We start from the raw sequence: 26,867 nt of genomic DNA on the forward strand, positions 1-26,867 counted from the left end.
GGCACACCTGAGCTCCTCGCCACATACGAGGCTTTCGTCCGCAGCTCAATGGAGTATTGCTCTCCCCTCTGGGCCGGTGCTCCTGCCTCACACCTAGCTCATCTTCACGCTGTTGAAACCAAAGCGTTCAGAATCATTGGAATCTCCCGCGATGACGCCATCTCCGAGGGCCTTTCACTTACTCACCGCAGGCAGGTTGGTGGTCTTTCCGTCTTCTACCGACTCATCTCCGGCGTAGCCCGCCCCCTCACCCCCCAGCCCTGTCTGTGCTCTGTCCCCCAAATATTCCTACAGGTCGCACAAGATCTGCCTGCAACCCTCTTGTGGTTAAACTGCCAAAATCAAGACTCTCCGCTCACCTTCACTCCTTCATTCTTCTTTTGTCCCGCCTCTGGAACAAACTCCCTCACTCTCTTCAATCGCACTCCTCCCTCCAGGTCTTTAAAACAGCTGTTCGCCACCATCTCTTATCTTCCCCAATCCAAAACCTTGATCTTTTCTACCCCCGCTAATTTCACCCCAAATCCACTTTTTTGAAATACCAACTTCTTTGCTGAAAGTCCTTGGTGTCCTTGCATTTTATACCGATCCTGCCTCCCCCCAAGCCCTCTCCCTCCCACACATCTCCCGATGTCCCTGCTCTCAAATGTTGTGTTTGTGTGCTTCCTCCCCTTCTCTCCCCATCTTGTGTACCGGTCCCCTTTTTATATACTTTGTTTGATAAATGTTAGCTCTTTCACGAGCCTCGATTCTGTATATAAAAAAACAAAACAAACAAAAAAAGTCTTCTTCTTCTTCTTCAAATAAAATGACCACACTCTACATTAACCCTCTTAATTGCGTTAATTCCGCCAAGACCCTTCAGGCCACCAATACCCCAAAAGACCCCGAAGGCCCAAAACATCCCGAAGACCCAAAGCACCCCGAAATGGTCAAAGATGCCGACCCCTCCGATACGACGTGCGGTGAAGCGCGCGGGGCGCGCCGAGTCACGCACGCTGGACGCTAGTATATATAAATAAATCAAGCACCCTTCCTTCGCCAATATATCCACACTTTTGAGTACAACATTAAATTTAAAAAAAACTCAAAAGTATTTTTACATTTTTTTATTTATTTCACGTTCAATTGCACATTCATCCAATAACCTGAAACACTACTTTTCCTTTTGCCATTTTATATGTGGAGGCATTCTCGAATAAATTCTAATTTATTGATCATTCGATCATTCATTCGTTCATTCATGTAAAGCTCTTCACAAAATGCAAACACCACATATAGAAAATACCTGGGGTGATATCCATATCCATGTCACATGTCACATGTCACATTCATTGCGTCACTGAGAACGTTATTATACGAGTAAAAACAAAAACTGATCATTCTCTGCACAAATGATTTCTTTTTTCATGAATAATCTTTGCTCTCTCTCATTGGGAAATGTTAAAGGTACAATTATTTTGTTTGCAATGACTGCAGCTTTAAAACTATTTCACAAGGCTGTAACAAATGACCCTTCGTCAATGGAGCGACCATATTGGGGAAGACGGAACACTATGGGGGGAGCACAAGAAAAATGGACACGGGCGGGCGGGCGGAATGCCCATTGCCCAAGCATTTATAACTTTGAAGGTAACGGAGCGAAAAGGTAACAGTTCGGTTAATGCCTTTTTTCCTCGATTCTTCTTGAAGACGAAAATGTTTTGAACAACCGCTGTTCAAGAATCACACGTCAAGCAACAATCATAACATCGACGTTCGACGTATTCATGATGTATAAAACCGCTGAATGAGGTGGATTTCATTTTTCCATTTCCATCGGTGGATGAGCATGAACACCAGGCAAGGTGGTGCCAGGACATCACCGGTCCTGGCACTGCCAAAACGAATCAATCACCCCGAAGGTAATCGAGATCAGGCCTCCATTCAAGCTACTTCACCACAGCACTGTTCTTGCCCAACCTGAAAGGAAGACAAGGACGACAACAATATTTCAGGGAATGTTGCATCATTTATCCTGAAATATCATTTGGCAACATTCAGAAAATGACTACCGACCGCCAACAAAAGATGCCCTGACATTTGACATCATGCGAGCTACCTATCGAGCCCTGATCTGGACACATGCAGGACAGGCATATCCTGACCTTCCTCCACCAGAGGAATGTGGATAGCACATCGATGGCGCGAAGTTAGTACCAAAGCTAATGAGCCTCGTACCTGTACCAGATGCCTGCCGCGAGTTAATAAGCTGTGGATGCCAGAGAAGTTGTGCATCGTCAAGATGCTCGTGTAAAAGCATGTCCGTCTCCATGCATTGGTGCATGTAAATGCGGACCAAGATGCACAAAGCCGGCAAACTCTCTGGCTGGTGATGAGACATCTGATTCAGAAGCAGATGATTCGACTAACCGATGGACTTTCAGATGCATTGTAATTACCGTATGGTGGACATTTAAGTGAATTGTGAACATGATAGACATTAAAATGGATAGTTACCAAGATGGACATTCAAGTGAACTTTTATTTTGCTCGACATCTCAGTTAAATCATGAACATGATGGGCATTCAACTGAATAGAAAATATGATGGACATTCAAGTGAATTCTGATTTTGTTGGACAAACATTTAGTATTATGAAACACATTTGTATCTCCAAATGAAACATTTATGGTGTATTTTTGTGTTTGTGTGTATTATTCCACAGGTGGCCAAAATAATCTAAGGCATCTTTAATTCAGGTCTCTTTAGTCTTGATAATGTGCAATGCAGTCGCGAAAATCATGATATTTATCTCGATGTTATACCTGAAGTAATTGCCAATATCACATCGACTGTATCCAAACTTATGTTGTATGCATATTGCATATACCATGAAGAAAATAAGGGGGTACACTTCGGTTTTGCGGTATTAAACTCAGAAATATTAATATCAGATATATTTGTGTGGTATCATTATTTTGCACAGTGTACTGGGAAACTTTTAGAGTACACATTAAACCAATACCTTCGTTATTCTCTGTGTTATGAAGACAATTTATGATGTATCAAAATGTAAGACAAAATATACATTTCACCATTTTTACAGATTTCTTGACCCAGAGGTAACCGCAGATGTCACCGACAGCTGGGTTGCAGCTTCCATATTGTATGGAAGTACTCTGATCATTTTGACACCTCACACGACCCTCTATGTCCATTATTGGCAGAGTGATGTGTGATTTTAAGAATTCAAGAAAACGCGTTTGGACCCTGACACCGGCAGACATTAATCGCATTGTCGTAAACCCCCGCACACCGCGACAACTTGACAACCCTCCTAATGTGGTCCAAATGGGTGCACTTAATGAAATTATTGGGGATGTCGGTTTACACAAGGTGGGGGTGGGTGCAACGAAGTTTTAAAATATGGCCTATGGCCGCCATACGAACAACATTCACCCTAAATATTGGCCACGCGTGGGCGTGGCCTGTGCACGACCACATATACATGTCATGTAGGCCTACTCCCACAAGGGAGTGGCGCAGTTTAGGCTTGTCTGCGATTATTGGAGCCATTACCATTGCCTTCATCCATCATAATAAGAATGGAAATATTGTTCGAGTTTTTGGCCAATGCGCGTTATGCTGTCCCGAGGGCGGAATATTGACCTCGGCCGTTCGGCCCTCGGGACAACGTAGCTGCGTATTGGCCTGAAACCCAAGCAATATTATAATCTGACTATAATCCACCGACACCCACATTGCCAAGGTCACAATCACTGACATTTGTTTCGTGACATTCAAAGCACTATTAATATACCTACATGCCAACAAACCCAATAATAATATTGTATTGCAGAGTGTGCCTCGAAGTGCCAGGAAATGGCATCTAAGAGTTATTTTTTCAGGTCACTTTAATTTACCATAATTATTGTAGCTAATCTGAGCCACTGCCTAATCTGAGCCATAGTGCCGTGTCTGCATTCCTTAAAATTGTGACAAAGAACACTCACCACAAGCACTTGACCGCCTGGATGCTCCCCCGCAGCGTTGCATCTTCTCGGCAGATTGGTCGGCACGTCCACTTGTGTCAGCTGGCTGCAGAAACGGTGACGGGACAAAGTCGGGATGGGTTGGATTGTTCACCTCTTCTTCCCCTGTAGAAAGGACAATCAATTATTGTCAAATCAAACGTATGCAATCGATACGTTTACGATATTTTTGAACCATAATCATTGGGCAAACGCCGACCACTCCTATTGGGCTAGCCTTCAGCCTGAACCCGGACCCGAACCCCCCATCCCCGGTGACTTTCAACGTGGCACCGTCAAAGGATGCCACCTTTGCAACAAGTCAGTTCGTCAAATTTATGCCCGGTCGCAGCTGCCCACGGAGTGAAAAATACAATCTGGAGAGCCGATGAAGCCTCTCTTTTGAAACAGCCGGAAGTAATGAGACGGCCATGTTGGAGGGCCGATTGTTTGGACCAAGGGCACATTTGGAAGTAACATTTTGGAAGTGGGATGATGAAGTTGGAAAGAGGATTGACGAGAAGAGGAAGAAGTTCAAGGAGTGGCAGAAGGCAAAGGGTACGGGAGCAGAAACAGCAGAGCATGAAAGTTATAAGGCAGCCAGGAAGGCTGCAAAGAAAGAGGTAGCAAAGGCGCAGGAGGCATGTAGGAAAATGTTCGGAGAACGCTTGGATTCGGAAGAGGGTCAGAAAGCAGTATTCAGGATTGCAAAGCAGATGGCGAAAGAGAGGTGTGATGTGATGGGGGTGAGTTGCTTGAAGGATGAAGTGGGACAAATCGTTGTCGACCCAGATGGAAATAAAGGAAGATGGAAAAGATATATGGAAATGCTGTTGAATACAGAGAATGAATGGGATGGCAACATAGAGAGTAACCCAGTTTTAGGACCGGCAGAGAAGATAACTGAGAAGGAAGTTGAGGAAGCGATAAAAGCAATGAAGGGTAGAAAAGCCGGAGGGCCGACGGGAGTTGTGGGAGATATGTTGAAGGCAGCAGGAAGTTGGGGTGTGAAGAGAATGACAGAGATCTGTAATCTGGTGGTGAAAGAAGGCTGCATTCCAGTGGATTGGGAACTGAGTACCTTCGTCCCTCTATACAAGGGGAAAGGTGACCCTCTGGAGTGTGGCTCGTACCGAGCGAAAAAGTTATTGGAGCATGGAATGAAGGTATTGGAAAGGGTGTTGTAGAGGAGGATAAGGAAGAAAGTGAAGATCGACGAAATGCAGTTTGGATTCATGCCAGGAAGAGGAACGACAGACGCGCTTTTCATTGTGAGGCAGTTGCAGGAGAAGTACATGGAGAAGAGGAAGAAGTTGTTTCTTGGGTTTGTTGATCTGGAGAAAGCATTCGATCGGGTTCCACGCAAAGTATTGACATGGGCATTGAGGATGTTAGGAGTGGAGGAATGGTTGATCAGAGTAGTGATGGCAATGTACAAAAGAGCCGCACAGCTGTAAGGACGAAGGACGGGAACAGTGGTGAGTTTGAGGTGAAGGTGGGAGTGCATCAGGGGTCGGTACTAAGTCCACTACTATTTGTAGCTGTGATGGAGGTGCTGGCTCAGAACGTAAAGGAGGGTTTACCATGGGAGTTGTTGTATGCAGATGATCTGGTGTTGATTGCGGAAAGTATGGATGGACTGAAGGAAAAGATGAACACGTGGAAGGAATGTATGGAGACAAAAGGTCTGAAGGTGAATATCGGAAAGACGAAGGTGATGGCAAGTGGTAAAGCATGTGGTGAGGTGGAAAGAACTGGGAAGTGGCCCTGTGCTGTGTGTAGGAAGGGTGTCGGAGTGAACTCCATTCAATGTACAATGTGCGCTGAGTGGGTTCATCAAAAATGTAGTGGTCTGAGAGGGTCATTAACCAGTGTGGCAGCTACATTCAAATGTAAGGTGTGCACAGAGGGAGCTGCAGATGGAGGAAATGTTGAGTTGGATCTTGGAGACGGCGTGAAGCTGGAAGGTGTGAAAACATTTTGCTACCTCGGAGACATGCTGAATGGAGAAGGTGGGTCAGACTCGGCAACGGTTGCTCGAGTGAGATGTGCATGGAAGAAGTTTCGGGAACTGAGTGGCGTGCTGATGATGAGGGGAGTGTCGTTGAAGCTGAAGGGAAAGGTGTATGCTGCATGTGTGAGAAGTGTTGTGATTTATGGGAGCGAGACATGGGTAATGAACGTCGAGCAGCAACGAAGGTTGGAAAGGGTGGAAATGCGAATGGTTCGACGGATGTGCGGAGTATCGGTGAGAGAGAGGAAGACAAATGATGAATTGCGAAAGATGATGGGAATAGAGCCTGTGATTGATGCTGTGAAGAGGAACAGGTTGAGATGGTTTGGTCATGTGTTGAGGAAGGATGAAAGTGACTGGTTGAGAAGAGTGATGGAAATGAATGTAGAAGGAAGCAGAGGACGGGGAAGACCGAGAAAGACTTGGCTAAAGATGGTGGAAGAAGAAATGCGGGCAAGGGGGTTAACAAGGAGAGATGCAGAAAATAGGGCAAAATGGAGAAGATTGTCATGGGGACTGCAAGGCTAACCCCCGCTCTAGCAGGGAAAATGGCCTTTAAAATGCATGTTGTTGACACGACCATGAAGAAGATTTTGCCTTGATAGGACAAATTCTAACTTCACTTGGTGGGGAAAGTTAACCTGAAGTTTCCAACTGAGCATAAATCTCTTTATATTCCTCATCACATCCTCATGGCAAAGATGGATCGCAACGATTTAAATGTCAGACAAGGAAGATTGGATGTGGGATTTCAACTGTGTACCAACACTCACTGACCTACTCCTTTTCAAACGCTGCTCCTGGAATCTTTGATTTATACAAAAAAGTACTGCAAGACAAGACAGCCGATTTAAGAGTGATAAAAATTAGCAAATCAGGAGGACCTGAGGAGATATGAGTGAAGTATGGACCTGCCTCGGTGAACATGGGGTTCAGGTCCTGAATAAACTATTTAACTGTGTTTTGATGAGAGGAAATCCAAAGGGAATGGAGGCAAAGCATTCTGGGAAAAACATTTCATAGTCCAGTTGCCAGATGCATATATTTTAGATAATTTAAGTTATTTAAGATAATATAATTTAAGTTAGATAATTTAAGTCCAACAACATGAAGTTGTGCACATAAAATGTTTTTAAATGGTTTCTGGTGATTTAAGGTCTCCTGAATCAGAAACTGCATCACAATACTCTGTCATCATGAAAGATGTTTTATATATATTGTTGCGGATATGAGGACTGTATTTTTTTTTGATTGTGTGCTTTATCATTATTATTATTATTGTTATTCTGCGCCTCCTGCCTCCGCCGGAGCTGTGTAAAGGTCAAAAGGGCGTCCCATAACTAGTCCACAAGCATACACGTCAGCCAATAATAGAATACCCCTGTTCGATAGTTATATCTTATTCTGTAGCGGTTACCGCTGGATGCACACATTCGCCTTGCACCGGCCAGAACACGGCCAGACGCGCCTCTCCCGGGCATGCCCGGACTCACTGTTCCCGGGCACGCCCGAACCTCCCGGGCACGCCCGGTCTCGTCTTTCCCGGGCATGCCCGCTCTCGCCTTTCCAGGGCTCGCCCAGAGCGTCCGGGCATGCCCGCTATCGCCTTTCCAGGGCTCGCCCAGAGCGTCCGGGCATGCCCGCTATCGCCTTTCCAGGGCTCGCCCAGAGCGTCCGGGCATGCCCGCTATCGCCTTTCCAGGGCTCGCCCAGAGCGTCCGGGCATGCCCGCTATCGCCTTTCCAGTGCTCGTCCAGAGCGCCCGGGCACGCCCAGCCTCGACTTGCCAGGCCGCAGCCAAACACGCCCGGGCAGGTCCAGACTCACCTTTCCAAGGCTCGCCATTGATACCCGGGCATGCCCGGTATAGCTTTTGCCGGGCAAACTTCCCGACATACAACAACAACACAACATGCATTTTAAAGGCCATTTTCCCTGCTAGAGCGGGGGTTAGCCTTGCGGTCCCCATGACAATCTTCTCCATTTTGCCCTATTTTCTGCATCTCTCCTTGTTAACCCCCTTGCCCGCATTTCTTCTTCCACCATCTTTAGCCAAGTCTTTCTCAGTCTTCCCCGTCTTCTACTTCCTTCTACATTCATTTCCATCACTCTTCTCAACCAGTCACTTTCATCCTTCCTCAACACATGACCAAACCATCTCAACCTGTTCCTCTTCACAGCATCAATCACAGGCTCTATTCCCATCATCTTTCGCAATTTATCATTTGTCTTCCTCTCTCTCAACGATACTCCGCACATCCGTCGAACCATTCGCATTTCCACCCTTTCCAACCTTCGTTGCTGCTCTACGTTCATTACCCATGTCTCGCTCCCATAAATCATAACACTTCTCACACATGCAGCATACACCTTTCCCTTCAGCTTCAACGACACTCCCCTCATCATCAGCACGCCACTCAATTCCCGAAACTTCTTCCATGCACATCTCACTCGAGCAACCGTTGCCGAGTCTGATCCACCTTCTCCATTCAGCATGTCTCCGAGGTAGCAAAATGTTTTCACACCTTCCAGCTTCACGCCATCTCCAAGATCCAACTCAACATTTCCTCCATCTGCAGCTCCCTCTGTGCACACCTTACATTTGAATGTAGCTGCCACACTGGTTAATGACCCTCTCAGACCACTACATTTTTGATGAACCCACTCAGCGCACATTGTACACTGAATGGAGTTCACTCCGACACCCTTCCTACACACAGCACAGGGCCACTTCCCAGTTCTTTCCACCTCACCACATGCTTTACCACTTGCCATCACCTTCGTCTTTCCGATATTCACCTTCAGACCTTTTGTCTCCATACATTCCTTCCACGTGTTCATCTTTTCCTTCAGTCCATCCATACTTTCCGCAATCAACACCAGATCATCTGCATACAACAACTCCCACGGTAAACCCTCCTTTATGTTCTGAGCCAGCACCTCCATCACAGCTACAAATAGTAGTGGACTTAGTACCGACCCCTGATGCACTCCCACCTTCACCTCAAACTCACCACTGTTCCCGTCCTTCGTCCTTACAGCTGTGCGTGCTCTTTTGTACATTGCCATCACTACTCTGATCAACCATTCCTCCACTCCTAACTTCCTCAATGCCCATGTCAATACTTTGCGTGGAACGCGATCGAATGCTTTCTCCAGATCAACAAACCCAAGAAACAACTTCTTCCTCTTCTCCATGTACTTCTCCTGCAACTGCCTCACAATGAAAAGCGCGTCTGTCGTTCCTCTTCCTGGCATAAATCCAAACTGCATTTCGTCGATCTTCACTTTCTTCCTTATCCTCCTCTACAACACCCTTTCCAATACCTTCATTCCATGCTCCAATAACTTTATCGCTCGGTACGAGCCACACTCCAGAGGGTCACATTTCCCCTTGTATAGAGGGACGAGGGTACTCAGTTCCCAATCCACTGGAATGCGGCCTTCTTTCACCACCAGATTACAGATCTCTGTCATTCTCTTCACACCCCAACTTCCTGCTGCCTTCAACATATCTCCCACAACTCCCGTCGGCCCTCCCGCTTTTCTACCCTTCATTGCTTTTATCGCTTCCTCAACTTCCTTCTCAGTTATCTTCTCTGCCGGTCCTAAAACTGGGTTACTCTCTATGTTGCCATCCCATTCATTCTCTGTATTCAACAGCATTTCCATATATCTTTTCCATCTTCCTTTAATTCCATCTGGGTCGACAACGATTTGTCCCACTTCATCCTTCAAGCAGCTCACCCCCATCACATCACACCTCTCTTTCGCTATCTGCTTTGCAATCCTGAATACCGCTCTCTGACCCTCTTCCGAATCCAAGCGTTCTCCGAACATTTTCCTACATGCCTCCTGCGCCTTTGCTACCTCTTTCTTTGCAGCCTTCCTGGCTGCCTTATAACTTTCATGCTCAGCTGTTTCTGCTCCCGTACCCTTCGCCTTCTGCCACTCCTTGAACTTCTTCCTCTTCTTGTCAATCGTCTTTCCAACTTCATCATCCCACCACCATGTTTCCGAGTGCCTTGGTGGTCCTTTTGTCCATCCACATACCTCACCAACGGCTCCCAACAGACTAGCTTTCATTGACATCCAACCACTTTCAAGCTCAACCACATCATCCTCGACCCTACTCAGCCTCTCTTTTAATGCCTCCCTTACTGTCACCTCTTTCAACCTCCACACCTTCATTCTCGGTTGGTACTTCACCCGCCGAGCTCTCCTCGCACCTTTCACCCTTACGTCGCAGACAACCAAGTGGTGCTGTGAAACAGCCTCCTCCCCCGGGATCACCTTTGTGTCTCGGAGGTGCCCCCTATCTCGCCTACGCACCATCAGGTAGTCAACGGTTGTCGTCGACCCACCTGACGTGTATGTAACAAGCTTATTATCCTCTTTCTGGAACTGAGTATTACAAATCAACAAATCAGCTCCATCAGCAAACTCCAAAATCCTCCGTAACCCCCATGAACTCCTTCAAAACCATCCATACTCCTTCCCACATGTCCATTTAGGTCTCCTCCTACCACAACAACTTCCTCATCTTTCACGTTTTCCATCAGCTTCTCTATCGCACACCAGAACATGTCCTTCTCTTCATCGCTCCGACCAACCTGCGGAGCATATCCCGAGATGACGTTCACCAAGAGCTTTCCAATCATCATTTTCACCATCATCAACCTATCACTCACTCTAGTCACACTCACCACACTGTCTACAAACTCCTCAGAAAACAGGACACCAACACCATTCATGCCCTCCAGGCACCCTTGCCACACAAACTTGTATTTCTGTCCCTGCCTACCCTTCACCATTCTCACACCACTTCCCTTCCATCTCGTCTCTTGCACACAACATATGTCCACTCTTCTTCTGACCAATACTTCCACCACTTCTCCTGATCTCCCTGTCATTGTCCCTACATTCCATGTCCCAAACCTCAGAAACCGATCTCCACTTCGGGCTGTACCCTGCCCACATGTAGTTGTAATTGTCATGGTTCTCTTTTTGAGGCAATGTTTTTTTTTTTTTATGGCCGGATGCCTTTCCCGACGCCAACCCACTTAGTCGCCTCCTACGACACGCAGGGATACGGCGTACCTATTCTTATCCAGGGTACACACTGGGAAACGTTTAAAACATGGAAATCCTGGGGGGGGGGGGGGGGGGGGGGATCACCGCTGCGGTTTAAACATATTTAAAGAAATATTTCAACAAAACCATGAAAACAATCTGGGAAAAGTCTCTAAGTGAGAACGTGGATTTGAGAAAGCAGGAGCAGAGGTGAAAGAACAAACGAGAATATAGGGGGCGGGGCACAAGTCGAGACGAGGAGGCCGCACGAGACACCAGGCCGCACGAGGCGCGGACAAAGAAACGACTAATTACACACAAATTTGCAACAACTACAAAACCAAAACCAAATAGAAACACACAATAACACATACACAACAAAATACGCAGCGGAAATTTGACAAAGAAACGAACGGGAAAACACTCAAACTTTGATGCCGTGGAGAGATCAAAGCAAGCCCCGTCGCTCGAGGGACCGGAAGCGGATTTGGGAACTTCACGATTGGGAACAAACTTCCCGACATAAATGTGTATATATATTGCTGCCCGATAAACGGGCTTTTGAGAGTACCCGAGTGTGATACATTTATTAAACCTACTCGGACGAATTTCCATCTTTGGTCGCGTCAATTCTTTCAACTCGCGTTGGAGCACAGCTCCTTCAATTCTGTGTTTTAGGGTAAGGCTGTGTCTCCCATTAATAGAAATACTCCATTGCACCAGTGAAAGAGATAGATTCCCTTCATTCCCACTCCCAAAACTTCCATTCCCATTGCCAATTACCTCCCTTCCAATTGCCAACTGCATTTTGGGCGGTTTTCCCTTCATCCGCCATTGACCACGAGGCAGGGTTGGGGAAGAAAGGCGTGCCTCCACCTCGTCATAGAGGGGAGGAGTGAGCCAGCCCCACTCGACCAACCATGAACAAGGGGTTTGGCTTGAGAGGGCGGAGAGAGAACGTTTGGGGGAGGTTCGCAAAGGTTGAGGCCTATATAACCCACGGCGGGGCGTTTCCGAAAAGAGATGCGCTTTGAGTAGAGTCGAGGAGGGAGGAGATCAGAAGACAGGAAGGCCTTGAGTTGGACTAAGCAAGAGAGGAAGTTGTTGGACTGGGTGGGACTAAGAAAGAGAGAGAAAGAGTCCTGAAGCTTGTGAGGGAAGGAGAGAGAACCCGTCACACCAACCCTCCACCAAGCTCCGCGTTGGCTCCACCAAGCGTTCACCTCCACCAAGGCTCCACCAAGCTCCGCGTTGGCTCCACCAAGCGTTCACCTCCACCAAGGCTCCACCAAGTTCCGTGTTGGCTCCACCAAGCGTTCACCTCCACCAAGGCTCCACCAAGCTCTGTGTTGGCTCCACCAAGCGTTCACCTCCACCAAGGCTCCACCAAGCTCCGCGTTGGCTCCACCAAGCGTTCACCTCCACCAAGGCTCCACCAAGCTCCGCGTTGGCTCCACCAAGCGTTCACCTCCAGCCATCCACCTCCTGCCATTCCTGTCATTCCCCGCGTGAGTCTGTCTTTTGTTTGTTCTGTCCTGGGTTAATTAAGACTGTAGGTAAGCTAGTATTTGCACTGTGTCACCTGCGTGTTATGTGTTGTAAATAAACGTGACTGCTTTCTTTTTGCTTGTGTGTATAATAAATCCTGTTATTCCTCCGTACTCTGTTTTCTTCTCTCTTCCTCTTTACATTCGGTCGCTTTAGAGGTTTCCCGATTGAATACCTGTGGCGCGATCTGGTCAACGTTCAGGAAGTCGGGCCAATCGGGGATCCTGCAACGGTCGCGGTTGACCATCCGCTCGGCCCAAAGTAACATCTTGTCCGCGACCCGTAACAATATATATATATAGATATTTTAAAAATACCGGGATCGAGTCTTAAGACGTCTCCTTTTTCAGGAGTAGAGGAAATGAAGTTTGGCACCATTCCACCCACAACTTATACTCCTTTATTAACAATCTTCGTGCGAAATAAGTTGTATAAGCACAAAGTAGAAAAATAATAGCTTCGCAATAAATTTAATTTCTGTCGACAGAGGTCAAAAGGTCATCTAAATTGGCAGAAGCCCAACATTGTGTTAAAAAAAATTTGTTTTGGTAAAATTCTTGAAAAGTTTATTTTGAAAATAATGTTACGTTTGTGGGGGGAGGGTGGGCAGTAGGCAATACCTTAGCCCAGGTAGATTTGCATAGATAGTGTGCTCTGATTGTCATGAAGAAGAAGAAGCCCCATGTATCATAAGTAGGGATCCGGTAGACGGTATGTCGTGCAAGAGCGTATTTTCGTTCCCATCACGAGGGGTGGGGTTATGTTAATTGGTGAAGGACTATGGGTAATTAATCCCTTGTATGTAATGGCCTCTGTTATTTTCCTCTGTTTCTTATGACACCAGCAACACACACAGATAGCCAGGCAATCACGCATTTATAACACTAAATAAAAACCAACTGGAAGCAGGACATTGAAAACTACCACTGATACCACCGACCTGGTGAGCACACAGGCACAGGAGGTCCGGGAGGCGACGCCCTGAAGAGCAGTGATTGGTCCGGGATTGATTGGCGCAAGGACTGCTAAGATGGGATTAGTGATTGGTGGAGTAGGCACGGATGAAGTCAGAGCATTGAGTTTAAAATAACGCTCTCCCCGACATTTTTTCCTCTTTGCTGTCCCTCTAGAAGACAAAAGACGTTGTTCCGACATTTTCTGCCCCTTACACCCGGGAGATCATAGCGAACGGTGGCATTTTTGCTCTCTTGCGTTGGGCATTGGTGCTGTGCAGTCAGCATTTCATATCCGTAACTTTGGGTTTTGACGATCGTGAGGAAAGGCGGTCGTGGCTTGTGGACTCTGGCACGCTTGGCCGTGGCTTTGTGATGGCTGAGGGCCATGCCGAGTGAACCGGAGAGGCGGCGGTGCTGTGTGGAGCAGAGACGAGTGAACGGGCGCGGCCTGCTCGCTGCGCACTCGACAGCTAGAGGGGTGAACTGTGCACGGAGGCCTGGTTCCTGCTCGCGTGCTGCACGACAAAGCGTGCTGTTCCCGCCAAGGACGCGGGGGTTTGGACGATTCCTAACGAGGTTTAAGAGCAGATCGGAGCTATGTGCCCACTAAACAAACACACATTTTTTACTTTCGTTCTTTTATATTTCCCTATGTGTGTATTTGAGTCTGTCTGGGGACGTCCCATTTAGGATATTAGTTTAACGTGAATTTTTTTGTTGCTGGCATTTATTTTCAATAAACCTGTATATTTTGAACATTTTAATTGTGTGTCGGTTTGAGTTAATTGTTGCAGGTTCAAAGACTGCTGGTGGACCCCGACTTCCCCCCCCTCTCCCCCCCAGCCCCACCACCCACTCTTCCCCCGTGCGTATAATGAAGGTGCGCCATAGGTTTGAACGCCTTGGAGTTAAAGCTCGTTTGGTCATCTGTGTCGCCCTGCGGTGTTCACGACAGGGCAGACACGACAATAACATTACCCCGTACCCCTCCATCTACCAAATGGTACACCTGGACACTCACCTTTCTGAGAAACCTCAGAGGAGATTTCCAGGAATGCCTCATTCTGAGATGTGGGAAAACCCCCAAAATATTCCACATTGAAAAGAAAGGAATCCTGATCAAGTTGCTGTTGATGTAAGAGAATAACTATTTTTACTCCGATAAATGTATTTTGATTATTGTTCTTTGAACAAATACAGGTTTGTAACATTTATCCCACAAATCGATCAACTTGTCCTATTTAAGGACGCTCAAATTAATTCTTGTGGAGCCCTGCTTGTTATTGAACGTACGAGGAAGATAATCAATTCAGTTCTTGTGAGATGTTATTGGGGAATATTGGATCAAGAGTGGACATGGGGTGCAAATTATTGTCAATAACTAAGTAAATAACGTCAATTGTGGTTATACACCTGTTATGGGAATTTCCCATTGATTTCAATGAAAGTTAAATACATGTGTTGACAAATATTGCAAAACAAATCAATGTAACTTATCAATGAAATATTTTACATGCATTGGGTCTTGACCCGCTCCATCCTCGGTGAAAGTACTTTCGTCTAAGATTGCACTTGTAAATGATTCGGTCAAATCGTGAAGAATTTTCTTTCTTTGTTACCTCCGCCACCAAAGGTGGATGGGGGTTATGTTTTTACCCCTGTTTGTTTGTTTGTGAACACGATATCTCAAAAAGTTGTGGACGGATTCGGACAAAATTTGGCAGTGAGGTAGTGTATGTGACAAAGACGAAATGATTAGATTTTGGTAAAGATCCGGATTCGGCTACGAGAATGTTTTACGTGATCCTTCATCATTGAGAGATAGGGTCAGAAACGGTACATAGCAGGATATCTCAAAAAGTTATGGACGGATTTTGACGAAACAGATTGCACAGGTTGTGTGTGTGACAAGGAAGAATCGATTCAATTTTGCTGAAGATCCGGATCCGACGAGTCACATTTTTTAAAGTGATTCGTCACCAATGGGAGATTGGGCCAAAAACGATTTTGTTTCACAAACGATTTGCCAAAAACGACAAAAACGATTAATGGGAAAAACGATACAGCAGGAAATCTCCAAAAGTTGTGGACGGATGATTTTGATTAAATGTGATTCTGTATTGTGATTTTCTGGTCTACTCTGGGATACAAAACGTAAACTATCCACCTGGCAGAGGTATGCTCTATACTGAGTGCCGTTCTCGTGAATTCAGTCTGCATTTGATGGGCCAGCGTACTCCTGACCACTTGCGCACAAGACGGAAAGCGAAGCGGGTTCCTTTAGTGGATCCGACCGTCATGTTTGAATAGAGTTTGGACGTTTGGGCGATTTGGTAGGTCTCGACCGGCGATTGTAGGACCGAAAGATCCATGAGGGTGAGAGTGGATCACGTGCAGGGTCGTGTTCTCTAAATTGCTGGATTCCTTTCTTGAAGTTTTACTCTTTGGTCCAGCATGAATTTTATGGGTTCTTGAGGTTCCCGTCAGTGGTTGGGGTGAGCACAACGACCAAGGTCAGTGGATATGTTGAGGGCAAGGGGTATTGCTCTCATGGTGGTGGATCGTGGCACTGGGGGCCATCTCTTCCCTTCCCTTGGCTGGTGATCTCATGTGACTTCACACATCTGCAGAGTTCCCTCCGGGTCATACTCCTCCTTACATCCTGTGAGATGGGGTAGGGGTTGAGCAGAGGCAGCCTCACTGAACCTTCTCGGGTGAGCCAGCTAAGGGAAGGGTGCATTTTCGCGATGCCCGCCCACCAACGTTGAGCTGTGATCCAGGGTCGTGTGGTCCATCGTATACTTTTCATCAACCATTTTGGATAAACACATTTCTATCCGTTCAAAAACATACAGAACGAGAAAGAGCAATTAATGGTTGCACACCCTCGCTTGGACTTTCTACCTCTGCCATCGAAGGTGGATGGAGGTCTGTATTTTTTTTTTTTTTTTTTTTTTGTTTGTTTGCAAGATCGAGGCTCGTGAAAGAGCGAACATTAATCACACAGAAAGACAAACCGACACACAAACATATAACATCGGGAGCGGTAGACAAGATGGGGAGAGAGGGGGAAGGACACAATCACAACATTTGAGAGCAGGGACCGAGAGACATGGAGACATCGAGAGATCTGAGAGAGGGCGAGGGCTTTGGGGGAGGGCATGGGAAGGGGGAGGGGGGGTGGGAGAGGTATAAAACATATGGACACGGCCAGGACTTCCAGGAAAGAAGTTGGAATTTCAAACAAGGTGGATCTGGGGTGAATTAGCGGGGGTAGAAAAGATCAAGGTTTTGGATGGGGGAAGATAAGAGATGGTGGTGAACAGCTGTTTTAAAGACCTGGAGGGAGGAGTGGGATTGAAGGGAGTGAGGGAGTTTGTTCCAGAGGCGGGAGAAAAGAGGAATGAAAGAGTGAAGGTGAGCAGAGAGCCGAGATTTCGGCAGTTTAACCATCAGAGGGTTGCTGGCAGATCTTGTGCGACCTGTAGGAATATTTGGAGGACAGAGCACAGAGAGAGCTGGGGGTGCAAGGCCGGAGAGGAGTCGGTAGAAGACAGAAAGACCACCTACCTGCTTGCGGTGAGTGAGTGAAAGGCCCTCAGAGATAGCTTCATCGCGGGAGATTCCAATAATTCTGAAAGCTTTGGTTTCAACAGCGTGAAGCCGAGCTAGGTGTGAGGCAAGAGCACCGGCCCGGCCCATAGGGGAGAACAGTATTCCATTGAGCTGCGGATGAAAGCCTTGTATGTGGTGAGGAGCTCAGGTGTGCCGAGGAAGGACTTCGCACGACGGAGGATGCCCAGTCGGCGACTGGCTTTGGAGGCCAGCTTGGAAATGTGGTTTTCCCAAGAAAGATCATGGCAGATAGTGAGACCCAAAAGCTTGAGCGACAGAACTTCTTGGAGAGGATTGTTGAGAAAGTAGATGGGAGGGTTGTCCAGTCGATCTTTTCGGAGAGACATAGTAAGAGTGTGGGATTTGTCAGGATTGAAAGACATGTTCCACTTGTTTGACCAGTCTGTGATTTTGTCCAAGTCTTCAGAGAGTGAGGAGGCTGCAGACTGCCGATCTGAGGGAAGAGCAATGGAGCGGCAGAGAGTGGAGTCATCAGCAAAAAGATAGAGAGGATTTTCAAGTGAGTCAGAGAGATCATTGATGAAGACCAGAAAAAGCACAGGGCCCAGAACACTGCCTTGGGGCACTCCAGCCTGAACAGGAAGAGGAGATGAGAGAACCCCATTCAGGGCCACACGTTGACGATGACTAGAGAGGAAGTCAGCCAGCCATACGTGGAGATTTCCATGGATACCAAAGGAGGAGAGTTTGGTGAGCAGAGCGGGGTGCCAGACCGTATCGAAGGCACGTGATATGTCGAGGGAGACAGCTCTAATTTCCTGTTTGGCATTGAGGACCTCCATCCATTGTTGAGACAGCAGAAGCAGCATGTCCAGAGTAGCGTGACCTGGTCTGAAACCAAATTGATGCTCAGAGATCAAGCCATTGGAGAAGAGGAAAGATTTCATATCCGAAGCAATGATGGATTCCATGACTTTGCTGATAATTGGGAGAAGGCTGATTGGTCTGTCGTTGCTAGGATCTGTTTTTGCACCTTTTTTGTGCAAAGCGGTGATGTTGGCCGATTTCCAAGCAGATGGCAGTTGACCTTGAGCAAAAGAGAGGGTGAAGAGAACAGAGAGAGGGTGAGATAGAGCGGCAGAGCAGGATTTTAGGACCCGTGGGCTGATGCCGTCGGGTCCAGTTGCAGAATCAGAGTCGAGGGTTGACAAACTTTTCCACCTTGTCAGGAGGAAAGGACACGGAGTCCAGGAGCAGCTGGGTACGACTGGGTATGGTGGGTACAGAGAGGGATGGGTTTGGGACACAAGATTTAGAGGCAAACACAGAGTTGAGGCATTCAGCTTTTTCACGTGCGGAGTCAGCTGTGTAGCCGTTTGAGGTAAGGGAGGGGATGGAGGAGGAACAAACACCAGAAACGGATTTGACCAGACACCACCAGGTTTTGGAAGAGGGAGACAGATAAGAGAGTTCGGTCTTGAGAACGGAGAGATATTGTTTCCTGGCTCTCATGAGGGTGGACACACACTTGTTTCGGGCTTTGTGAAAGGAAATGAGATTTCCTTCCGTTGGATTTGCTTTCCAGGAGACGAAGGCAAGTTGTTTCTGGGCAACAGCCTCACCACAAGATTCCGTGTACCATGGACGGGAGGAAGGGTATGACAACTGAAGACGAGATGGGATAAATCTGTGCATGAGGGAGAGCAATTTACTTTGGAAGAATTCCCAGGATGAGTTGATGTCAGAGGTGGTAGAGATGGGAGACCAGTCCAGATGATTGATGGCTGCTTGAAGACCGTGCCAGTTGGCCTGAGTGAAATGCCAGACTCGTCGACGCTGAGCAGGCTCCCCGAGAATGGTCAGAGAGATGTCCACTTTAACAAGGACATGATCAGATGATCCGATTGGTGCAGAAGAGGAGCAGCAGACATTTTCAGGGAAGTTAGTCAGTACCAAGTCGAGAAGAGAAGACGCTCCGTTGACTGAGATCCGGGTCGGGAAATTGACAGATTGTGTCAGTCCCAGTGAGTCGCAGACGTCCTTTGCTGAGGAGCCATGGCTGGTGAGGGAGGTACCCACACCCAGCCAACTGGAATGACGACAGTTGAAATCACCACATATGAGGAAGAGAGAGTTGGGATGAGTAGATAGAAGTTGGTCCATATTATCAGACAGCGAGATGTAGATGGAGTCATCACTGTTTGGTGGACGGTACAACACACATATGAACAAGAGGTGGGAGCAAAGGGGAAGCCGTAGCCAGAGGTATTCCTGGGGGTGAGGTGGAGAGAGTACAGTGCAGGGCGAGTGAGGACGAGAGTTTTTGATAAAGATAGCAACCCCACCTCCAGGACGAGGCTCAGGTCTATCATACCGGAGGAGGGAGTAACCCGGGAGAGATACTAAGGAATCAGAGACATCATGAAGGAGGAAAGTTTCTGTTAAGCAGATCATGTCTGGTTTGACAGAAGCAACCTGTATGGAGAGATCAGTTAAGTTTGAACGAAGACCCCGGATGTTTGAGGTCCATACCGTTAATGAAGAGGAAGGGGGAGCATCGGATACAGAACAGGGGGGAGGAGGGGCAGGGTAAGATGTGGAAGAGGTGGAAGAGGTAGGGAGAGCTGTTGAAGGTGTGTCAGAGATTTCAGAATAGCTCGGAGAAAGAGAAGGATGGGGCGGACAAAAGGTTTGATGGTGATTGGGTGAGGCACAATGAGGTGTTATTTGAGGAGGGGGAAGAGCGAGGCAGAAGGTTGGGGGAGATGGAGGTGAGAGTTGGAAGGGGGAAGAATCGGGGAGGACGCTTTGAGGAGGGGGAGTGAGAGGGCGGAAATTGAGAAGAAATGAGGGTGGGGAGATTTGAAGGGGAGGGGCGAGGGGGGAGTTTGGGAGGGAAGGGACAAGGGGAGGGATTTGAAAGGGATGGGATATGGGGGAGATTTGGAGGGGAGGGGTGAGGGAGGAGTCTAGGAGGGGAGGGGTGAGGGGGTAGTTTAGGAGGGAGGGGCAAGGGGGGAGATTTGAAAGGGATGGGTGATGGGGAAGATTTGGAGGGGAGGGGTTATGGGGAAGATTTGGAGGAGAGGGGTGAGATTTGATTTTAGAAAGTGTACGATTAATGGGAAACGAACATTTATTGCAAAATGAGTTTCTTGGTTGCACACCCTCGCTTGGACTTTCTACCTCTGCCATCGAAGGTGGATGGAGGTCTGTATCTGTTTGTGAACAGGATATCTCAAAAGTTTGTGGCCAGATTCGGACAAAAAATTGTGGACAGGTTGAGTGTGTGATGAAGTCGAATCGATTCGATTTTGGTGAAGATACGAATCCGGATACGAGAATTTTTGAAAATTTTAAGTGATTCTTCACCATTGAGTGATTGGACCAAAAGATATGCAGCATCATATTTCAAAAAGGTGTGGATGATTTATGACAAAACTTGGTGGATGAGTTTGGTAAGTGACAAGAACAAGCCGATTAGCTTTGAGTTCAGGTCCAGGTCTAGATCCGACCTGTCAGTGGATACAAAACGTAAACTGTTCAGCCTGGCAGGGGTATGCGCTCTACCGAGTGCCGGTCTAGTTTTACATGCGACCTGCTGCCATGTTCGAATCTGGGTGAACATTTCCAAACAGCAAACTGACCAAAGCCCTCACCATGCATGCCCAGAGATAATAAAAGGTGTTGTAGCTGAGAGAAGGCAAGGGCAGGCAACAATCATATCACCTGAGAAATAAAACTTGATCAAAATCCAGATATGACTTTACAATACCAGCGACAGTCCAACTACCTACATCTCCAAACACCAAAAACTGTCCAACTACCTACATCTCCAAACACCAAATCACAAAAACTGTCCAACTACCTGCACTCCAAGCAGCATCCCACAGAGACTGTGCAACTACACACACCTCCAAGCAGCATCCCACAAAAACTGTCCAACTACCTACATCTCCAAACACCAAATCACAAAAACTGTCCAACTACCTGCACTCCAAGCAGCATCCCACAGAGACTGTGCAACTACACACACCTCCAAGCAGCATCCCACAAAAACTGTCCAACTACCTACACCTCCAAGCAGCATCCCACAGAGACTGTGCAACTACCTACACCTCCAAGCAGCATACCACAGCGACTGTGCAACTACCTACACATACAAGCAGAATACCACAGCGAATGTGCAACTACCTACACCAACAAGCAGCATGCCACAGCGACTGTCCAACTACATACACATACAAGCAGCATACCACAGCGACTGTGCAACTACGTACACCAACAAGCAGCATACCACAGCGACTGTGCAACTACCTACACCTACAAGCAGCATCCCACAGACTGTGCAACTACCTACACCTACAAGCAGCATACCACAGAGACTGTGCAACTACCTACACCTACAAGCAGCATACCACAGCGACTGTGCAACTACCTACACCTACAAGCAGCATACCACAGCGACTGTGCAACTATGTACACTGACAAGCAGCATACCACAGAGACTGTCCAACTACCTCCACCTCCAAGCAGCATACCACAGAGACTGTCCAACTAGATACAACAACAAGCAGCGTACCACAGAGACTGTGCAACTGCCGAAACCAACAAGCAGCGCACCACAGAGACTGTGCAACTACCTGCACCTACAAGCAGTGTACCACAGCGACTGTGCAACTACCTACACCTACAAGCAGCATACCACAGCGACTGTGCAACTATGTACACCGACAAGCAGCATACCACAGAGACTGTCCAACTACCTCCACCTCCAAGCAGCATACCACAGAGACTGTCCAACTAGATACAACAACAAGCAGCGTACCACAGGGACTGTCCAACTACCTGCACCTACAAGCAGCGTACCACAGAGACTGCAACTGCCGAAACCAACAAGCAGCGCACCACAGAGACTGTGCAACTACCTGCACCTACAAGCAGCGTACCACAGAGACTGTGCAACTACCTGCACCTACAAGCAGTGTACCACAGAGACTGTGCAACTGCCGAAACCAACAAGCAGCGCACCACAGAGACTGTGCAACTACCTGCACCTACAAGCAGCATACCACAGCGACTGTGCAACTACCTACACCTACAAGCAGCATACCACAGCGACTGTGCAACTATGTACACCGACAAGCAGCATACCACAGAGACTGTCCAACTACCTCCACCTCCAAGCAGCATACCACAGAGACTGTCCAACTAGATACAACAACAAGCAGCGTACGACAGAGACTGTGCAACTGCCGAAACCAACAAGCAGCGCACCACAGAGACTGTGCAACTACCTACACCAACAAGCAACGTACCACAGAGACTGTGCAACTGCCGACACCAACAAGCAGCGTACCACAGAGACTGTCCAACTACCTGCACCTACAAGCAGCGTACCACAGAGACTGTGCAACTGCCGAAACCAACAAGCAGCGCACCACAGAGACTGTGCAACTACCTGCACCTACAAGCAGCGTACCACAGAGACTGTGCAACTACCTGCACCTACAAGCAGCGCACCACAGAGACTGTGCAACTACCTGCACCTACAAGCAGCATACCACAGCGACTGTGCAACTACCTACACCTACAACCAGCATACCACAGCGACTGTGCAGCTATGTACACCGACAAGCAGCATACCACAGACACTGTCCAACTACCTCCACCTTCAAGCAGCATACCACAGAGACTGTCCAACTAGATACAACAACAAGCAGCGTACGACAGAGACTGTGCAACTGCCGAAACCAACAAGCAGCGCACCACAGAGACTGTGCAACTACCTACACCAACAAGCAACGTACCACAGAGACTGTGCAACTGCCGAAACCAACAAGCAGCGTACCACAGAGACTGTCCAACTACCTGCACCTACAAGCAGCGTACCACAGAGACTGTGCAACTGCCGAAACCAACAAGCAGCGCACCACAGAGACTGTGCAACTACCTGCACCTACAAGCAGCGTACCACAGAGACTGTGCAACTACCTGCACCTACAAGCAGCGCACCACAGAGACTGTCCAACTACCTGCACCTACAAGCAGCGTACCACAGAGACTGTGCAACTACCTTCACCTACAAGCAGCATACCACAGAGACTGTGCAACTGCCGAAACCAACAAGCAGCGCACCACAGAGACTGTGCAACTACCTACACCTACAAGCAGCGTACCACAGAGACTGTGCAACTACCTGCACCTACAAGCAGCATCCCACAGAGACTATGCAACTACCTACACCTACAAGCAGTATACCACAGAGACTGTGCAACTACCTCCACCTACAAGCAGCATACCACACAGACTGTGCAACTACCTACACCTACAAGCAGCATACCACAGCGACTGTGCAACTATGTACACCTACAAGCAGCATACCACAGGACTGTGCAACTACCTTCACCTACAAGCAGCATACCACAGAGACTGTGCAACGACCTACACCTACAAGCAGCACACCACAGCGACTGTGCAACTATGTTCACCGACAAGCAGCATCCAACAGAGACTGTGCAACTACCTACACCTACAAGCAGCATACCACAGAGACTGTGCAACTACCTACACCTACAAGCAGTATACCACAGCGACTGTGCAACTATGTACACCTACAAGCAGCATACGACAAAGACTGTCCCACTACCTCCACCTACAAGCAGCACACCACAGCGACTGTGCAACTATGTTCACCGACAAGCAGCATCCAACAGAGACTGTGCAACTACCTACACCTTCAAGCAGCATACCACAGAGACTGTGCAACTACCTACACCTACAAGCAGCATACCACAGAGACTGTGCAACTACCTACACCTACAAGCAGCATACGACAAAGACTGTCCCACTACCTCCACCTACAAGCAGCATAACGCAGAGACTGTGCAACGACCAACACCGACAAGCAGCATCCCACAGAGACTGTGCAACTACCGAAACCAACAAACAGCATACCACAGCGACTGTGCAACTACCTACACCTACAAGCAGAATACCACAGAGACTGTGCAACGACCTACACCTACAAGCAGCATAACACAGCGACTGTGCAACTACCTACACCTACAAGCAGCATACCACAGAGACTGTGCAACTACCTACACATACAAGCAGCATACCACAAAGAATGTCCAACTACCTACACCAACAAGCAGCATACCACAGAGACTGTGCAACTACCTACACATACAAGCAGCATACCACAGAGACTGTGCAACTACCTACACCTACAAGCAGCGTACCACAGAGACTGTGCAACTGCCGAAACCAACAAGCAGCGCACCACAGAGACTGTGCAACTACCTACACCAACAAGCAGCGTACCACAGCGACTGTGCAACTGCCGAAACCAACAAGCAGCGTACCACAGAGACTGTCCAACTACCTGCACCTACAAGCAGCGTACCACAGAGACTGTGCAACTACCTGCACCTACAACTTACAGTTGCAGTGTGCCCGAGGACGACGAGTGACGAGTGACGAGTGACGAGTGACGAGTGACGAGCCGGAGGGTGGTTGTTCTTCTTCTTCTTCCTCTGGGGGTCAACTTCCTGGATCTGGAACGGGAAGTGATATTTTTTTCTTTTATTCTTTCCTTTACCCTGTGGATGGTCCATCGATTTTATATATAATTATAAACCGAAGGGTTTTATATATATATATATAAGTCCTTAAGGGTCAACGAGATTATTTAAATATCTTTCAAAAAAACAACAACATTTCATTTTACGGTCGGTTGAATGTGACGTCACGACAAGGAACGGTGGACGATTTCAAATGCATTAATTAGCTTTTCAGTGATTAATTATTGATTAATTGGTTTAGATTCAAAAGGGTGGAGGCCCGGGTGCCCGGGGCGTCCGTCCGGACGTCTTTGGCTTGAAGGCTCATTTTCCGCGGCGCAACACCTGCGGGGGCCCAGGATCGAGGGTTCGAACCTTTAGCAGTTTGCTTGCAGCTCTCGATCTCATCGTTGTATACGTCATCGTGGCCCGCCTTAGCCCGGTGCACCACGACGCCTCCACCGATTGGAGCTCACTTGGAACATGCATTTAACCCCCATGTGATTGATCTAGTTACGTCACCGGCTGGAGCAAGGTTACGTCACCGGCTGGAGCAAGGCGATTCTGCTGCTGGTCTCGCTTGGGGGACCAATGGGTCGCTACAATATTAATATTAATATCGAGCAACACATTTATGCCAATAAATCATCAGCTATTGGAGTTGGACTAAAATCGTAAATACATAAATTGCTGGACAATAATATTAATAATATTCCTTGAACAACAACAACATGTTGTCTGTTCTGATGGTATATTGTCATTACAATATTACATCCTTGTAGTTGCGTACATGTTACTGTTAGATATATGAGAGGTGCGCCGAGTCACAAGTAGAACACATTTGTATTGACTATTGAGTATTGTCTAAACACTCGGTATTATATTACTAATTATTATTATTCTTATTACATGGAAGCGTAAGATTTATTATGCAGGCAGGCATGCATAAACTTTTACAAATAACACTGCATGTGATGAAATGAAAGTGAGCCTCCTTGTTGAAATATATACATAATTGGTTTTTGTCCAATAAAAAGGTGAAAAACACTGTACGGTATATTTATTTCTTGCCTCCGATCCTAAATGCATTGTACAGTCACGTGAAAGAGTAAGTAGGGGAAGGCGGGGCAAGTTGAGCATCGGGGTAAGTTGAAGTGAGGCACCACCTCCCAGCCATTTATGAATGAGTCAGACTTTGTGGTGGCGCCATCTATAGTATAGATGCCCCATTGCATAAGTCCACGTTGTGCCATATTGTTTTCTAAATTGAAATTGAAACGGAAACCAGTGTTGCAGAGGGAAAAATCCAATTTTCAGCCATAAAAGTAAAAAGGTGTAAAACAGGTAAGTTCACGTTTCTTCCATATGCAGCATGGAGATAATATGGATATCAGATGACAATTATTGTTAGTCCAGGTATGTGTCTCCATTCTTGTCGTAGACTTTAATACGATGGATGCATAGAAGATGTGTGTATGTGGAGACATCTCAGAAAGTTCAGACTGGGGTAAGTTGAGCCAGACCCTACGGGGCAAATCGAGCCATGGCTCAACTTGCCAACTCATGTTGGTGGAGATAATAATAATTAGCATTTATAATGCGCTTTTCCCCAAAGGCTCAAAGCGCTTACAGAATACCATATTATTACCGTACCCCGGTCATTGGATACATTGCGAGCCTGCACCACACTGGGTGTACCATCTCCACACCCCAGTATGCCAGGAGCTTGCAGCCCTATCTGAAAATCGCAAACGGAAGCCATCAGCCAAGAAATCAAAGAGATGCTTGTTCAAAGCTAATGGGAAAAAGACATGTCCCCCAAGATCAAACACCCCTAGTTCCAGTGAGACAGATGGTGATTCAGAAGTTGAGTATGATGACGAATCAGATGTGGACAGTGAATAGGATATCATTGAAGGTGACTTTGTAGTTGTCAAATGTGCTGGCAAATCAAGATTTGTGCATTACATTGCTCGGGTTGATGTACTGAATGGAGAGGAATTTCAGTTTGAAGGTGTCTTCCTGCAGAAAGTTGCTGGAAAAGTTGGATCTGACAACCCAGTGTTTGTTCCAAACCCAAAGGATGAAGCAGGATTTGAACTGCAAGACATCGTGCGTAAGC

General features: G+C 47.3%; 1 long non-coding RNA gene across 1 annotated transcript; it reads right to left on the reverse strand.

Moving 5' to 3' along the window:
- Positions 1–1,280: 1,280 nt before the first annotated feature.
- On the reverse strand, positions 1,281–25,158 carry LOC144888965 (uncharacterized). Its single transcript, XR_013621494.1, has 4 exons — positions 25,121–25,158; positions 24,626–24,739; positions 3,996–4,139; positions 1,281–1,962 (listed from the first exon to the last, which is right to left on the reverse strand). It is a non-coding gene; the product is annotated as an uncharacterized LOC144888965 (long non-coding RNA).
- Positions 25,159–26,867: the final 1,709 nt, after the last annotated feature.

Source organism: Myxine glutinosa, unplaced genomic scaffold, assembly GCF_964187855.1.
Source record: "Myxine glutinosa unplaced genomic scaffold, kmMyxGlut1.1 SCAFFOLD_330, whole genome shotgun sequence".
Lineage (NCBI taxonomy): Eukaryota > Metazoa > Chordata > Myxini > Myxiniformes > Myxinidae > Myxine > Myxine glutinosa.